We start from the raw sequence: 13,646 nt of genomic DNA on the forward strand, positions 1-13,646 counted from the left end.
TATTTTCCTGGTGAATATTACTGTTTTTAGTAAAGAAATATATACGTTCTTGCATTGCACTAGCATATAACGTTGCACGAAACTACCTATCTGAAAGTATATACAGCCTGGAGTTTCTTCTTTTTTCTTAATAAGAATAAAACATGCGTACATACAGTACTACGGTACTTTACATTACTATTTGATTCTTCCTTTTGTGCTAAGATGATAGTAATTCCCAAAATGTACGTTGTACATGGAACCGTTGATTAACGATTTTTTTTGTGCTATTCGAATTTGTTTTGAATACAAAAATTTAATTTTCATCTGCATCGTTAACCAACTTTCACAAAAGCTGCATTATAAATAAAGAAGAAACCTATAAGATGGCCAACGTTTGCACCATCTCCGCTTAACGTCTTATCCCCCACTTAACACCATTTTGCGGTTGTTCAATGTCCGCCTAACGTTACCTAGCACTTAAAGTCCCGTGTAACGTAAGTGGCGGTCGGGGCTCCGCCTAACGCGTTAAGTGCCAGGTAAACATGGAAAAGCAGTACACTGTGCAGCCAACAGATACGTGCAGCACCTAGTATAATCTGTGTTTACACTTTTATAGTTGATAAAATGGCAAAGTCTCGATCAGCTGTTGCAAATTGCGAAAGTTTGCTGCATGTTTTGCATTACCAAATAACAGCAAAGAAGGCGGATTTGTTAATTATCCCAGGAACGGCAATAAATAAAGCAACGTTTGTAAATATATGTGTAGAAATGAATATTAGATGGTCATTTTCGTGTGTGTTCCGAAAATGTTGTATATTAGTATTAGCAGTTTCACTGTAATTTCGTATGTAGGATTTGAGTGCATGCGGGTACAGAAAATAAAACCAGGTTAAAGTAATGCGTTTGATGCTTGCAAAATTGTATTAAAATGCCGTTCCAAATAAATGAATGTGTGTTTGCTGTAACAATTTTTTTCAACCAAACGCAATACACGAAATGTACACCATGCATCAGTTGCTTTTTCGCAATCCTGGTAATTTGTAATCTTTAAGATTAAAACACGTGTAATATTATTAGAGTCACTTCCGTCGCCATTGGTGTGAATGTAACATTGCAAATAAACAAGTAATGTGTTGTTTCCGAATAACAACTAGCAAGGAATGCACGTATAATATTTAGCAGTAGCTACTTTTGCCGTCCAGTTCATACATTTGTACGTACAAGGAACAATTTCCGAATGGTGGTGTGTTTTTTACAAACACATTTACAATATTAACCTTGCACGAAACTACATACCTAGTAGTACATAAGACGTAATACCAATCTTTTAAGAAACGTATACATTGTATATGTGTGATTTTGTATGTTAACTTCCAAAATTGGCAAAAAAAGTTTACTGTTAACAAGCATCCTTACGATGTTGACATGCATGTACAAGGAACAATTTCCTACTGGTTTTGTACCTAACCTAATATTCGTGGGAGAGCATAAGACGTAAATACCAACGGTTTTTTTTTCGGTATTTACCAGGGTTGGCAAAATTTGTTTTTTTTTTAAAAAGAACAAAACAAACTGTTTTTTTTGTTTAAAACATGTTTTTTTTTGTTTTAAACATAGTTTTAAACAGGAGTTTAAAAAACATGTTTTAAACATGTTTTAAACGTGTTTTAAACAAAAGAAAGTCAACCTTTTCCCAGTAAATTATAGTTAAAGTCGTTAAAGATAAAATACTCATTTTTATGAGTACAGTGGCGGCAAGGACAGTTTATTTCCCTTTGGAGATAAGGTTTACCATACTGCGGGGCAGAATTTTTTGGGTCGGGGCGGGATATTCTTTAAATCCCGGCATTCGGGGCGGGGAAAATTCTCAATTTCACGACAAAGTCGGGAAATTCTCGGAACGGAGTATGTTCGAAATTTCCCAACGCTCTTGAAATCTCAAATTCTACATGTAATTTCCATCTTAAGTGCTTGTTTTCGCACTTCTGGTACAAATACTAACAATTTCCGATAAGTTCCAGACATTTACAATCCAGAAAACATCGAGAATTGACGACTTTTTAAAATGACCATTCGGCATTTCTCCGACTGCTTGGGATCCCGAAAAATCGGGAAGTCATTTTTTTTTCCCGATCGGGACTTTTCGAGAAGTTTCGAATTCTACAGTAAAGCACGGGTCTTTCTTGTCGCGCAACAGTATTGCTACCTTGTGCATACATACCTAGCCTGACTAACCTAGGGTTACCAGACATCCGGTTTTTCCCGGACATGTCCTACATTGTAGCCTTATGTCCGGTGTCCGGGAGGAATTTGAAAAATATCATAAATGTCCTACATTTTGAGCATCATATAATATTAATTAAATTAGGGAAATACATAACAAAAAAAATAATGCAAGTTACAAGTCTATGGACTGCGCTTCCAAACTCATTAGTGAAATTTATTTTGATTCAGTCATTGCCCAAAAATAAAATAAAAGTTTGTCCTGCTAGAAAACAAACGATAAAATGGAAGCAATTAATGAACAAAGTTTTCGGACCACTTTCTGATGATGTTACTATTCAATGCCTAAGCGGAATTTCTTGTCTTTGGGTTTATACTGATGAAATAAGGTGCTTCCCATTCTTATTCAATATTTTGATTGTAAAGCAGGGGTATAGAGAACAAAGTTATTCAGGGTGCCTGCCAGTCAAGAGAGTAATGGAAGTCAAGAAAAAGTAAAGAAATCAATAAAACGGCAATAAATTATTCTTGTGGTCAAGAATTTTATCACAATGACTGATTTAGTTTATTTTACTTCACTTTTTCTACCCCTTTGGTTAATCGCGAAGATGAGAATGAACGGTGTTAAGATGGATGAAGGGACAGTCACAAACATATAGGGACAACAGACACAAACCCCACATAAGATTATACTGGATGAGTTCAGACGCCAAAGGGTCCCGGGTTCAATACCCGGTGGAGAATCATAATGGTTCGGATCCCACTTGAAACTGTAGGTCCAGTCCCGATTAGCCTTACTGTGCACAAAGTGAACTTAAAACACTAACTCAATCAATCAATCCAGATGCCAAAGCATCGCTAGTCTGCCAAAAACAGTCCAGGATGCATTAATAGATAAAGCAGATCTAATTCTCTTCTTAAATAGTTACAGCTTCAGTTTTCATCTAGGGGTTTTATTAAATAAATATTTATTTTCTTAATTACGAATTTCCAACTTTACCTAAGTAGGGGCCGAATAAATAAATGTTAAGAAAAACGGGAAAAGTCTAGAAAAGTCCAGAAAATGTCAAGAATTCTGGATGTGTTATTTTGGTAGACACCCTGTTATTGAACTAAAAACTATCCAAGATGAAACTTTTGGAACCATTTCAAATTACGGTAATTGGATGAATATTTTTTGCCATTACAGGTCATAGTGCAAATGTTGAGAGTGTGCTTTCATTACCATCAGCACAACAGACTCACAAGAGAAATGCTTTCTTTCATAGTCTGTAAAATGTTTGGTACTGGTCTCTATAATGTCAAGAGTTTGACTGTCCACTCTAACCTAAATATATTTTGACCATGATTTTGACTAAACCTGAAATTTTGAGAAAAATTGGCTCCTCTGAGAAGTATTATTTAAATCTTGTAGTAAGAGGTGCATTGTTTAGTATGATTGCAAGTTTTGAAAATTTGCTTTTAAGAATTCATTTTTTAAAACTGAAAAGTGTCATTTTTTAATTACTTTCTAACATGTTCTATAGACATATGTATTATTTATTGAAAATATTTTGTGTCCTACATTTTGGGACAGCATGTCCTACATTTCCCTTATAGCCATCTCCTGTGACGTCAGAACATAAGGTTGCTCAAGTGTTGTGGGATAAGTGAAACCCGTAAAGCACGGTTTAATTGACACAGATTCAGTGAAAATACAGGGTTGCCAAACAAAAAAATTAACACAGATTATGAAATATCAAGTACCAAAATGTGTTTTAAACACTTCTAAAAAAAACATGTTTAGAACACATTGTTTTAAACGTTTAAAACAATTGTAAAAAAAACAAAGCCCTGTGTTTTAAACGTTTAAAACAAAGTGTTTTAAACACTTTTGTTTTAAACATGCCAACCCTGGCTGTCACTCACAATAATTAAAGCTAGCCCTTCCGAAGGAATTCGAATGGCACAAAAAAAAAATCGTTAATCAACGGTTCCATGTACAAGGTACATTTTGGGAATTACTATCATCTTAGCACAAAAGGAAGAATCAAATAGTAATGTAAAGTACCGTAGTACTGTATGTACGCATGTTTTATTCTTATTAAGAAAAAAGAAGAAACTCCAGGCTGTATATATTTTCAGATAGGTAGTTTCGTGCAACGTTATATGCTAGTGCAATGCAAGAACGTATATATTTCTTTACAAAAAACAGTAATATTCACCAGGAAAATATACATTGTACATACGTACAAGCTGTGGTTCTTTTTAGACGAGCGGATAGGGACAGTATTAGCACCTTGGGTAATACATGCTAAGAACACCAAACATGGCCTGCCTAACCTATACACGTATGTATATAATAGATTAAATAAACAAATTATAATTTGCCAAACCTATTTACATGCTTATTTATGCTATTATATGCCTACGTGGATAGGTTAGGCAGGCCAGGTTTGGTGTTGTTAGCATGTATTTCCCAAGGTGCTAATGCTGCCCCTAGCCGCTCGTCTTTTTAGGCCAGTTATTTTGAAAAATCAAATACAAGATCATGTGTATTGCATATGAATGTTAAAAAAAAACAGAAAAAACTTGAGTGCACGTTTTATGCATCTTCGGGCATGTAGATTCGTGCAAGGTTTATTACAATGGTGCATTTTCTTTGTATCTACGAAACGTACCACCATTCGGAAATTGTTCCTTGTATATACGTATCAACGCCGTAAAGATACTGCTGTACCTGTCTCTATTATTATTATTAATATTTGCCAGTTTTAAAGTTAAAGTACAAAATCTCGCACAATGTAATGAAAAATATGTTACTTCGCATAAAACGTTTCCTCTAAGCAGTAAATACCAGGGTTGGCATGTTTAAAACAAAAGTGTTTAAAACACTTTGTTTTAAACGTTTAAAACACAGGGCTTTGTTTTTTTTACAATTGTTTTAAACGTTTAAAACAATGTGTTCTAAACATGTTTTTTTTAGAAGTGTTTAAAACACATTTTGGTACTTGATATTTCATAATCTGTGTTAATTTTTTTGTTTGGCAACCCTGTATTTTCACTGAATCTGTGTCAATTAAACCGTGCTTTACGGGTTTCACTTATCCCACAACACTTGAGCAACCTTATGTTCTGACGTCACAGGAGATGGCTATAAGGGAAATGTAGGACATGCTGTCCCAAAATGTAGGACACAAAATATTTTCAATAAATAATACATATGTCTATAGAACATGTTAGAAAGTAATTAAAAAATGACACTTTTCAGTTTTAAAAAATGAATTCTTAAAAGCAAATTTTCAAAACTTGCAATCATACTAAACAATGCACCTCTTACTACAAGATTTAAATAATACTTCTCAGAGGAGCCAATTTTTCTCAAAATTTCAGGTTTAGTCAAAATCATGGTCAAAATATATTTAGGTTAGAGTGGACAGTCAAACTCTTGACATTATAGAGACCAGTACCAAACATTTTACAGACTATGAAAGAAAGCATTTCTCTTGTGAGTCTGTTGTGCTGATGGTAATGAAAGCACACTCTCAACATTTGCACTATGACCTGTAATGGCAAAAAATATTCATCCAATTACCGTAATTTGAAATGGTTCCAAAAGTTTCATCTTGGATAGTTTTTAGTTCAATAACAGGGTGTCTACCAAAATAACACATCCAGAATTCTTGACATTTTCTGGACTTTTCTAGACTTTTCCCGTTTTTCTTAACATTTATTTATTCGGCCCCTACTTAGGTAAAGTTGGAAATTCGTAATTAAGAAAATAAATATTTATTTAATAAAACCCCTAGATGAAAACTGAAGCTGTAACTATTTAAGAAGAGAATTAGATCTGCTTTATCTATTAATGCATCCTGGACTGTTTTTGGCAGACTAGCGATGCTTTGGCATCTGGATTGATTGATTGAGTTAGTGTTTTAAGTTCACTTTGTGCACAGTAAGGCTAATCGGGACTGGACCTACAGTTTCAAGTGGGATCCGAACCATTATGATTCTCCACCGGGTATTGAACCCGGGACCCTTTGGCGTCTGAACTCATCCAGTATAATCTTATGTGGGGTTTGTGTCTGTTGTCCCTATATGTTTGTGACTGTCCCTTCATCCATCTTAACACCGTTCATTCTCATCTTCGCGATTAACCAAAGGGGTAGAAAAAGTGAAGTAAAATAAACTAAATCAGTCATTGTGATAAAATTCTTGACCACAAGAATAATTTATTGCCGTTTTATTGATTTCTTTACTTTTTCTTGACTTCCATTACTCTCTTGACTGGCAGGCACCCTGAATAACTTTGTTCTCTATACCCCTGCTTTACAATCAAAATATTGAATAAGAATGGGAAGCACCTTATTTCATCAGTATAAACCCAAAGACAAGAAATTCCGCTTAGGCATTGAATAGTAACATCATCAGAAAGTGGTCCGAAAACTTTGTTCATTAATTGCTTCCATTTTATCGTTTGTTTTCTAGCAGGACAAACTTTTATTTTATTTTTGGGCAATGACTGAATCAAAATAAATTTCACTAATGAGTTTGGAAGCGCAGTCCATAGACTTGTAACTTGCATTATTTTTTTTGTTATGTATTTCCCTAATTTAATTAATATTATATGATGCTCAAAATGTAGGACATTTATGATATTTTTCAAATTCCTCCCGGACACCGGACATAAGGCTACAATGTAGGACATGTCCGGGAAAAACCGGATGTCTGGTAACCCTAGGTTAGTCAGGCTAGGTATGTATGCACAAGGTAGCAATACTGTTGCGCGACAAGAAAGACCCGTGCTTTACTGTAGAATTCGAAACTTCTCGAAAAGTCCCGATCGGGAAAAAAAATGACTTCCCGATTTTTCGGGATCCCAAGCAGTCGGAGAAATGCCGAATGGTCATTTTAAAAAGTCGTCAATTCTCGATGTTTTCTGGATTGTAAATGACTGGAACTTATCGGAAATTGTTAGTATTTGTACCAGAAGTGCGAAAACAAGCACTTAAGATGGAAATTACATGTAGAATTTGAGATTTCAAGAGCGTTGGGAAATTTCGAACATACTCCGTTCCGAGAATTTCCCGACTTTGTCGTGAAATTGAGAATTTTCCCCGCCCCGAATGCCGGGATTTAAAGAATATCCCGCCCCGACCCAAAAAATTCTGCCCCGCAGTATGGTAAACCTTATCTCCAAAGGGAAATAAACTGTCCTTGCCGCCACTGTACTCATAAAAATGAGTATTTTATCTTTAACGACTTTAACTATAATTTACTGGGAAAAGGTTGACTTTCTTTTGTTTAAAACACGTTTAAAACATGTTTTTTAAACTCCTGTTTAAAACTATGTTTAAAACAAAAAAAACATGTTTTAAACAAAAAAAACAGTTTGTTTTGTTCTTTTTTAAAAAAACACAAATTTTGCCAACCCTGGTGACAGCAGTTATATAAAAAAATTATGGTGCGTATCGTACATCGATGAAAAGATGAGTTTCGGATAATACAACCATATATCACACATACCTTACAGAGGATAATGTAAAGAATAACCGGAGTACGAAAATCGTGCATTTTCAAAACATTCCACTTCGGAACAAAGCCGAATTTGACCCGAAGCTCACACAATCTGAAGTCGGCCACGCTGCCGCTATGGATGATGGGAAACCGTGGGAAACCAACAGCCCTATGAAGCAGCCTCAGGCGATTGAACCGACGACGCCCATTTGCTAAGATTTCTTTTGGAGCATTCGCTTTACTCGATTTCCTACGCCATTTATTCTTTACATTATCATCTGTAAGGTATATGTTATACATGGGCCGAGTCTGCTGCCATGCACGTGTCAGCAGCATAGGCGTAGCTACGGGGTGTGCCTAGGCACACCCTAATGGGCTGCTTTATCAAAGAGAATTAAAGACAGATATTTCAATAAGAGAGAAAATAAGCGGCAGTTTGTAAGAAGTTGAAAATTTCATTACTTGGTACAATCGTGTGCATTATCGCTGATGAAACGAGTGTCTGTAGATTTCCGATTTTTTGATGGCATTGGAGAAAGAAGATATTTACTGCATTCTACTCTGTACTGTAGCGCCTTTCATCTATACCTGTCACAAGCTGCACGTGTGAGAGAGCTTTCTCTAAGCTTACCCAAGTTAAAACTAAATTTATAGCAACTCAGAAGCAGGATAGATTAGAAGCCCTGCTCATGCCATTTGTGGAACAGGAAAAAGCTTAGTCTATTGATGTAAATGAAGTTATTGATGAGTTTAAGAACATTGTACCTTTTGACAGACGTCTCTTGTTATAGATGACGTGTATTTTGATGTATTTGTTTGTAACATTTATGAACATTTTGTGTGTGTGTAATTTCTATGCAATTTGATTATTTTCTACTATATATATTCAGAAATTTTCAACAGTCATTTAGTGAATTTATATTCTTTTACAAACATCAGTGCAGTTAAAGAGCCAAGTGATTATGTTGCAAAATATGCTATTAAAAAGGTACAATAGCTCATTTTTTTTCTTTGTTCACACCCAAATATAAAGTTCTAGCTACGCCTATGGTCAGCAGTAAGAATGAGCGTCAAATTTGCTCCTGCCACGTAATTCGTCTGCTACGAGGATGTTACAAATCTTAAGAAAAGATTAAGACGAGAGAAATGCAAGTTTATGATATGTGGAATGAATGTATAGGTAATTTAGAATTTTTTTTTAGAAAGCATTTAGCGTAATTATTCTAATGCTAACAGAACCTAACCTAACTACGAGAGCATTTAGGTTTATTATTAGAAGAATGCTGAGGGACCTAATCTTAAAACATTTTTGTGAAAGTAATCGCTACAATTTCACAGTATGAGTTACAGACGTAATTGCATACATAGCATGATGAAATCACGATAAAACAAAGACCGAGTTTGCTGTCTTTTGAGGTTCCAGCAGAAAAAGAACGTGGCAGCAGACACTACCTTATATATGGGGGTTATTCCTGAGTAAACAAAAAAGAATAGATCAGACAATTCGATTATAGATGGCGGGGAAAGAACTTCCGGTTTGGGCAATTTTCCAATGTAAACAAGTGGAATACAGATCGTCACCGAGCTTATTTTCTTATAAAAGGTCGGATACAAAATGGATCACTTGAAAGTTTTGAGTGATATAGGGAAACAAAGAAAACCTAGAAAAAATTGGCAATTTCCCGGATCCCTTGGATGAAGATTTACGGAAAAATCGTAGTATTTTCCAAGACAATGTTAATCTTCTACCAACAGTTTCGTGTTAAGACTTCTGCAGGTTGAAATAAATCTTACATAAATTATAAACATTGAAATACTTCAATTTTACAACAGTAAAATGTATAATTTTCGACTAATGTACTCAAACACAGCCCCTTTAATTTTATGTGGCTTAGTGAGAGCGTCGTCAGTAATTTTTGTAGGGGGTAAAGGCCAGTAATAATTAAAAGTAGAATAGTAGAAATAATAATAATTACAACTGTTATAAATGTTATTATACAATAAATAATTACTAAACTAATTAAATAAACGAATTTTACTCGAGATTTATTATTATTATTTACTTATTAATGCTATTCGATCTACAAGCCGAGTGCATATCCAGCACAACAGTTACAATGCTGAAATGCACAGTTATTGTATTTTATTATTAACTTTTGCAACTGTCGTCCAAGAAAAGACTTTCGAAGTAAGTAAATAATTTTAGTAAGTAATAAAGTTTACATATTGATTACATTATAATTATAATACAATTATAATTTTTGGCCGCGGTGGCTCAGTCGGTAACGCGTCTGACTACCATGCTAAAGGTCCCGGGTTCGATCCCAGGCCGGTTCAAATCCGGGAACTTTTCTAACGTTGGAAGCGGCCCCGGCGTCCACCCAGCGTCGAATAACATGGGTACCCGGGGGAAACCCTGGGGGGTAAAGGCGGTCAGGTGCGTGGTGCTGATCACATCACCCCCACTCACGACCGGATCAAGAAAGTGTGGGGCGTTACCCCCACACCCCCCTATACGCCTTCATGGCGTGGTGCTAAGCACAGGGGAACACTTTACCTTTACCTTTGCAATTCTGAATGATTACAAACGATTCCAATTTTTAAATATAGTCAACACATGTTCGTTAGACAATTATAATTTTCGATACACGTAAAATATTTTCATTTGATTTACTCCAGCGATATAGTGTCGCCTATAGAGCCTATTTGTTTTCACTTTACCGCCTGAATCAGCCTGAATCCACTGATTTTTCCGTATCGGATTTGTCTGAAAACCATGATTGGCAAAATATTTTTTTTTTTTTAAAAAAAAGAACAAAACAAACTGTTTTTTTTGTTTAAAAACCTTGTTTTTGTGCTTGAAAAATAGTTTTAAACATGAGTTAAATAAAACTGTTTTAAACAAAAGGAAGTCAACCTTCTCCCAGTAAATTATAGTTAAAGTCGTTAAAGAAAAAAATACTCATTGTTATGAGTACAGTGGCGGCAAGGACAGTTTATTTCCCTATGAAGATAAGGTTTACCATACTGCAGGGTAGAGGTGTGCGGGAGAGATTCTTTTGGGTCGGGACGGGAAATTCTTCAAATCCCGACATTCGCGACGGGGAAAATTCTCAATTTCTCGACAAAGTCGGGAAATTTTCGGGACGGGATATGTTCGAAATTTCCCAAAGCTCTTGAAATCTCAAATTCTGCGCGTGATTTCCATTTTCAGTGCTTGGTTTTGCACTTCTGGTACAAAAACTAACAATTTCCGGTAAGTTCCAGACATTTACAATGCAGAAAACATCGAGAATTGACGGCTTTTTAAAATGACCATTCGGTATTTCCCGACTGCTTGGGATCCCGAAAAGTCGGGAAGTCATTTTTCGAAGTCGGGATCGGGCAGGGATTTTTTTTTCCCGATCCCGGTCCCGACTTTTCGAAATCCCGCACACCTCTACTGCAGGGACAAAAATTGAGAGTAATGATCAGACGTTGCAGCGAAAACTCAATTTACTTCCATTATAAGCAGACGAATACCAAGCACCGGGTGCAACACCAGCGCCTCTAGCGGTATCATTTTCGAGTGGAACCAGCCAGAGAGGGCAGAACCGTGCCGTTTTCCACACTACGTTATTCAAGGAGCTGTACTAACAATGTAGGCATTTAGCCTACAATTAACGTGACGTCAGAACATAACGTTACTCAATTGTTGTGCGATAAGTGAGGCCCGTAGAGCACGGATTAATTGACAGATGGATTCAATGAAAAGACAGGGTTGCCAAATAGAAAAAAATTTAACAGATTATAAAATATCAAGTACGAAAATGTGTTTTAAACACTTCTAAAAAAAACATGTTTAAAACACATTGTTTTAAACGTTTAAAACATTTGTAAAAAAACAAAGCCGTGTTTTAAACATGCCAACTGTGCTGAAAACTATGCATAGCAGTGGCGATGCTAGATAATGGACAATTTTAACATAAAAAGTTCATCGGAAGAGACGATCGGTATATACAGTAACTATTTTTTTCCCTCCACTCCTACGTTGCTGCAACCAGACGTACAGGGTGTGCATCCTGTGCGAGGCTAATATATTTCTGCGTCCTGTTGGAGAGAGTCCAATCTCAGCACTGTCGTGAGACGTGATGTCACGGACTGATCCAAGGCTTTACAGCATAGGCAAGGGACGGTAGAGTACAACACACATAAATTTGCCGTTGCGTAGATACCAATTTTCGTTTCGTCTCCCTATGCTGATCACATCACCCCCACTCGCGACCGGATCAAGAAAGTGTGGGTCGTTACCCCCACACCCCCTATACGCCTTCATGGCGTGGTGCTAAGCACAGTGGAGCACTCGGCCGGTTGCACCATCGCCACTCAATCTGCCACTTTACAAAGTGCTGGATACCGACAGGCCGGAGATTTAGGCGGCGGTGGGTTGCACCAAGCATTTTTATCCTCGGCCTTGTAAGGTGGAACTTTCTCCTGCTTGGCGTACGACCTGGCAACAGAAACTGGAGAAAGTTGTGTTTTCGATTGTGTTTTGTTTGTTTATTACGTGCTAATATCTGCTTGTCAATTCCAAATGCATGCTTTTTCAACTGAAATATGTTTAAAAAACTAAATATTTATTGCAATAAAATGAAACAGCTGATAGAAGTAGGTAATGCATGTGTCGTACTCTCATATAATATCAAATGTATGTTATATGATGCAATATAACCCGTAATCTTTCGAAGTCGTGGGAAGCTTACAAACTTTTGAATTTATTTTTCACGTACTCCTATTAACATAATGCAAAAAAGAATATTCCTCGTCTTATCTTTCAGTAAGACTTACTGTCACTTTTTTAAAAAATATTAAACACTACTAAACAGTGACCAAAATTTTACGAAGTCGTAACAAATGCAAGTTACATTTATTCAATTTTGTGCAAGGCTGACATATCTGAGTTTGTGTAAATATGCGGAATGAGAAGAGCAATCTTCTATTCTGCTCTTACTAATTTATCATTCGTTTCTGTTAATAATTTATCAATTCGTAACCTCTTCTTTAGCGAATAACGAGTATTAGTATTATCAACGTTGACCATCTTATAGGTTTCTTCTTTATTTATAATGCAGCTTTTGTGCAAGATTAATATTGAAAGTTGGTTGAGTAATAACGATGCAGATGAAAATTAAATTTTTGTATTCGAAACAAATTCGAATAGCACAAAAAAATTATTAATCAACGGTTCCATGTACAAGGTACATTTTGGGAATTACTATCATCTTATCACAAAAGGAATAAAAAATAGTAATGTAAAGTACCGTAGTACTGTATGTACGCATGTTTTATTCTTATTAAGAAAAAAGAAGAAACTCCAGGCTGTATATGCTTTCAGATAGGTAGTTTCGTGCAACGTTATATGCTAGTGCAATGCAAGAACGTATATATTTCTTTACAAAAAACAGTAATATTCACCAGGAAAATATACATTGTACATACGTACAAGCTGTGGTCCTTTTTAGGCGAGCGGATGGGGACAGTATTAGCACCTTGGGTAATACATGCTAAGAACACCAAACATGGCCTGCCTGACCTATCCACGTATGCTAGCATTTGTTATGTGTCATTTGATTACTTCTGCAGATTTGTTGGCATAATTTGTAATATAATAATATCACTAGTTTTATAAAATTATTTTTCCCTCACTTTTCCATTTACAAAATAAATGAATATATCTAAACTTTCGTACGTTTTGAGTTCGCGTGCGTGTACACGAGATACTTGTATGTAGTATGGTATACAATTGGCGGCCACAAAGACACGTCATATTTTAATAATCTGCTCTGCAGTTGATTATCCGACGGATTCTAGACGTCCACCCCTTCATAGTAGAACTTGAACAAATACCTTTCTTGACTATCGTCGCACAACTGGTGAAAACAAACGCCCATTTCTTACTTCGTATG

Source organism: Lepisma saccharinum, chromosome 13 (assembly GCF_977018435.1).
Source record: "Lepisma saccharinum chromosome 13, izLepSacc3.1, whole genome shotgun sequence".
Lineage (NCBI taxonomy): Eukaryota > Metazoa > Arthropoda > Insecta > Zygentoma > Lepismatidae > Lepisma > Lepisma saccharinum.